This window comes from Bidens hawaiensis, unplaced genomic scaffold (assembly GCF_021521415.1).
Source record: "Bidens hawaiensis isolate Kalapana, Puna unplaced genomic scaffold, B.hawaiensis_p1.1 tig00080563_1, whole genome shotgun sequence".
In the NCBI taxonomy this organism is placed as follows: Eukaryota; Viridiplantae; Streptophyta; class Magnoliopsida; order Asterales; family Asteraceae; genus Bidens; species Bidens hawaiensis.
In genome coordinates, this window is record NW_027503710.1 from 28,510 (window position 1) to 33,897 (window position 5,388).

Below are 5,388 nucleotides of genomic sequence, written 5' to 3' on the forward strand. Positions count from 1 at the left end.
TGTAACTTACGGCATCCGAAACTAGTAACTGAACAATGTAGTGCACAGAATAGAAAATATAACATGTTCTTCAAAGTTTGATAGCACCTAAACCTGAATAAGTATAAATTTAAAGCACTAGCTAAAAGAGTGAGATATGTAAACTTTTTTCAGGAATCAATTTAAGAAACTAACATTATAAAACCATTTTAGGAACTGAACTCTATTAAAAAAAATGGAAAATTGAACTAGATATTGTAGTGAACAATGATATTGCAGCAAGCAATTAATGCACTAGAGGCACTAAAGTCTAGAAACAGTTTAACATTGACGGACCAACGAAAACAGTATACGCAACTATATGAAAACATCCATTATGTCTTTAACAAGATTGTAAGAACACGTTACAGGATCCGGAAGTTACATCTGCAAACACGAGTATATGGATTAGTGAACTGGTCAAATGAGTCAAAGGTAACCTAAAGTTTATTAAAATGCTCATATTAGTAAAATATACCCGAGCAAGCCACGGCCTCGCCATGTTCTAGGCGTGACAGCAAGGTTAATCAAAGCCCCCTGCCTCATAACTACCATAGGAACAGGAAGCCCTTGATTCATTTGTGCTTCAGATGCAAGCTTTGGTAGCAAATTATCACCATACTCAACTTTCCCAAATTTCACGATTTGATCTCCAAGTTGTAAACCATCTTCTGCTGCTGGTGATTCCTCACTTATTTCATCCACCATTGCAAATGGCCTGCTCACATTCACATCCATCACACTCGTTGATGAACTTATACCCACCATACCTTGGCTACTGGAACCTGAAACACACCTTGTAACGATGAAACTGCAATCCAATTTAAGCTCGAGCGAGCAAGTGGCTCGGCTCGTTTAAACTACTATGTTTAACGATGCTGACCTGAGTCCAAAGTGGTTGAAGATTTAGAAGGAAGCTTTTGTGAATGGAGAAGTTCAATATTTGGCTTATTTTCTCTGTGATATCCTTGTGGTCATTCCTTAGTGCTGTATAGAAGTTCAATGGAAGTAATGATGTAGCAGCTAATACAAATTAGGAATCAATGACAATGCAATTAAGTTTTTGAAATTGGAATTAGAAAAAGGAAACTCAAAAGCATGTGAAATAGGCTTGGCATAAGTGAAAAAAGAATTGCTTTGAGTTCTACATAACCGAGTCAAATAATCATAAAGCTTAAAAAAGTAACCTACGATTATTGTATTTCAATGATAAGTAAACTAAGAACCTGCAAGTCTATGTCGGTCAGCTCGAACGACTGGAATGTCAATGTCAGACCTCGGAAACCCCTGCAGAAAACAAACTTTTCAGAAATGTCACTCCAAGTCAATTTCCAAACTCCCAAATGTGGTTAGGAATTAGGATCATGGCATTTTAGTTTGACATTAGAAAGTTATAAGACAAAAGATCTCATTTAACATGGAAAGTTGAATTACAAATACAGAGTTTAGTTCCACTGCAATAGATAGAGGTGTGTACAAATAGGTCAATGGACCTTTAACTGCTCAAGATTCTACAATTTTGACCAAAACAGAAGAAACTGACCGATACCCACAGACACAACGAATGTTTATGTCTAACTTAGTATGTAAAGATCGATGAGCATAATCATAGCAACAAGGTTCACATTCACTCCATAGAACAGCAATGATAATCTACCTCAACATACTAGTTATTATAATACTATCACAGCTTTCGCCAAAAGCTTTTCTGGTAGAGAGTCATGGTATTAGCGCTAAAAGAGCGCGAGGTGCACTGTAATTAGCTATGAGGGGCATGTTGTAAATACAAGATACGTAAGTAAGGAGTCAAAAGCAGCAAATTGGTCAAATAAGCAAGATTTGCACACGCAAGTAGGGTTGTTCAACGAATAATATTATAATTACTTGAATCGAATTATTCGAATTTTGAATTCAATTCAAACTCGAAATAGATTCAACAAATTCGATTCGATTCAAAATAGCCAATTCGATTCGAGTTTGAAGGAATTTGATTCGAAATTAGTCAAATAATCATTTATTTTAATTCCAATTTAAAAACTAGTACAAACTTGAGTTTTTCAACAAGAAAAAATACAAGTTTATATAAATCATTCACAGTCACATCCTAAATCAATAATACTCCAATATATAGAGAAACATGAATTAAATTATTATTATTATTATTATGTTAGAGTTATAACCTCAGAATCGACGAGATTGCCGGAGAGTCCAGGGCCTCCTGGTTGAGAAAGACGGTCGTTCATCTCCACCTTGTAATGTTAACTTGATCTATCAATACACACACTCTCTCTATCAATACAAATCAACCCCTTGTACTATTTCCATTAGCCCTTGGAATATAAATTCCATGATTAAAGTTTTGTTTAGTTGTTAAAAAAAAAGATTTATGTTTTGATAAATATGAATTAGACAGTATTACCCATGAAAATACAAATTCAAGTGTAGATGATTTATTTTTACTAATTAAGGTGTGAACTTTTTGAAAATAATAAAAGTAAAGTTTTCTTAAAACCATTTCATTTGGGTCGTTAAGTTGGACCATACTATGTGACTCAATTTCACTTATCAGATGAACCAAGAGGCCCATTCAATTCGACCGCTTTGGAAGAAAATTACAAGCCAAGGCCTTGTTGGACGTGTCACCCAAAATGGCTGGTCTTAGGCTATGCGTAGTACAAAATGTGGCGTTTTGTGCCATGTGGCGCCCAGTCAGAAAATAGTGAGTTTTTGTTTTAAGGGTGTAGTTCTGTTGTAGCCCAACATATATATATACACACACACACAAAAGAATATAATAATAATTTTCAAACATGCACATGCGACAAATACTCTCCCCCCCCCAACTTATCGCCTGAGGGGTGGTGTTCCAAAAGTTTGTAGCCCCTTATCGCCTGTTTTGACACCCCAGTACGCATAGCCTTAATGGTTTAACAGTTTAACATTATTTTTTTCTTTAGTAATAAAATATTTGAATGAAAAACTCATAAATATAATACATAAACCACCAAACCCTCAAAACTGAACAACATAATCTTAGACTGATCAACTTGCTTTGGCTTAAATTGTTTGATCGGTTGTGATGTTTTATAAGAATAGGATGAGGAACCTGGTAATCTTCATAAACTAGTAAAGAGTTTCAACATGTACCATGGCCTCAATCTACAAGTTGTTGATTGCAAGTTACAACAAGGTAAATGTAGTGTTTAAACTGGCTTGTTTGTTAACACGTGATCCTAAATTTATAAACAACAAAACTAAACTACTTATGAGGAGACCAACTTAAATTGTACTAAATTCAATAACATTATTACTAGTTTTACTAGTTTTAAATCCCTTGAGACCACTTACCCCCAAAGAACCATATGCAATAGAATTTATTTTGGTATTGCAACAAGATGTAGTGTCCAGCTGGCCAAGACCTAAACTTTGTTTAAATAGATTTAAGACATCAAAAAACTTATAAAAATAACATCCATCAAAACCACCTGCAAATAGCAAATCTTTCTCAAGTGAGAAAAACACAAATAAACGTTTTTTATTTCCTTCATTGACACTTTCTTATTTCCTTCAACACGAAGAGTTGGACACCACCCATTCGACCAAAGTAGGAACAGCAAACCCTGTTGCAGATTTCTTCTTATCGTTCCAGACGGGACCCGCCATGTCAATATGCAACCACTGTACTTTCTCATCAGCAAACTGCTGTAAGAAAAGAGCTGCAAGAATAGAGTCGCCCTGCCTGCCTCCGCTATTCGCCATATCCGCCCACACCTGATTTCATCTTTTCCCAGTAACTCTCCTCCATTGGCATCCTCCAAAGCTTTTCTCCAGCAGATTTCGAGGCTGCAACCACCTCCTTTGCCAGCTCTTCACTCGGTGAGAAAACTCCTGTTTTAGCAGTGTTCAACATCAATATATACCATCAATAAATAATGATAATAATAATAATTTATTTATTGTACGTACCTGCAATGGACGGCCCAAGAGCAATTATGCATGCCCCAGTCAGCGTCGCCAAATCAACTATCTGCAACAAAATGTCATCGAGACAAGTTAACGAAAATATCAAAAAGATATATGAATAACAAATAAAAATAATAAAAAAACAAATAATAAATTATACCTTGTCCACACCTTGGTTACAAGCATATACTAATGCATCCGCAAGTGTAAGCCTTCCTTCAGCATCAGTGTTGTTTACCTAAAACAAATATTAACATTGATTATATAAAGTTCTTCATTAATGAATATTTAATGGATTGCAAACATAAACAAGGGAAGCACCTCAATCGTCTTTCCATTTGAGGCTGTCACTATATCCCCAGGCCTCATTCCTGTTCCACTTATCATGTTTTCACAAGCTGCCACAATAAAATGAACCTGCAATCGAGTACATGTATGCTATAAATCACTCTTCACCTTCAATAAATTTTTAAATGTTCATATATTACTGTTGAGGGGAAGAGGAGTAGAGATACACCCAAACTCATTTGAGATGAGTGGATTGGGCAGTATTTAAGAGACTTGCATATTTCTTAGAATATTAATAGGAGTTCTGGAGACGGAGGATTAAGGTTAACAACAAATGACGTTTGGGGGAGGGTGCAGTTTGGACCACGCTTTCTCTTAGGGGCTTAATTTTCCCTTTAAACTTTGGCGACCATTGCATTTTATCTTGGGTCTCTGATGTCTTTATCTTTTGGATTGTTGCTATTATATTGTTTCACAATCTTCCCCTTTTTTTGTTATTAGTAGTTCACTATAACTGTATTTTATAGTGGTGGTTGTTTTACGTTAATGTAAATAACTAGAAAATCATTTGAAAACAGAAATGTTATTCAAAAAAAAAAAAAGTTTACCTCTACACCGGGCGGTTTAATTTGACCAAGAGCTTTCGCAGCACCCAAAACTGCAGCTGAGCCTCCCATATCAAATTTCATAAGCTCTATGGAGCAACCTGGCCCTGTTTTAATGTTGTAGCCACCACTGCAAGCAAAGAAGATAAATATTACATGCCGAAAGCAATTTCTCTTACACTAACTAATGATGATACCAAGGGTACTGATTTACTAGGAAAAGAAATAGAATTACTACCTATCAAAAGTGAGTCCCTTCCCTACCAAAGCCAACTTCTTTTTAACGGTCCCACTTGTTGGTTTATAACATAAATGAATAAATTTAGGAGGATTTGCAGAAGCAGCAGCCACACCAAGATAAGAACCCATCTTCAATTCTTTACATTGTTCGGTGTCCAATATTTTCACGCCGGGATAATCCGGGAAATCAAGTATCAAACGTGGGTGGCAAATCCGGTCATTGTTCCAAAGAGCAACGGAACGTGGCGGATGTGCATCGATTTTAAGGATCTAA

General features: G+C 35.9%; 2 pseudogenes across 1 annotated transcript; both read right to left on the minus strand.

The window, feature by feature from the left end:
- Positions 1-228: 228 nt before the first annotated feature.
- On the minus strand, positions 229-2,261 carry LOC143607253 (uncharacterized; annotated as a pseudogene).
- Positions 2,262-3,502: 1,241 nt separating this feature from the next.
- On the minus strand, positions 3,503-5,001 carry LOC143607252 (leucine aminopeptidase 2, chloroplastic-like; annotated as a pseudogene). The gene is made up of 5 exons (XR_013148925.1): positions 4,878-5,001; positions 4,303-4,398; positions 4,142-4,219; positions 3,985-4,045; positions 3,503-3,906 (listed from the first exon to the last, which is right to left on the minus strand). The product of XR_013148925.1 is annotated as a leucine aminopeptidase 2, chloroplastic-like (transcript).
- Positions 5,002-5,388: the final 387 nt, after the last annotated feature.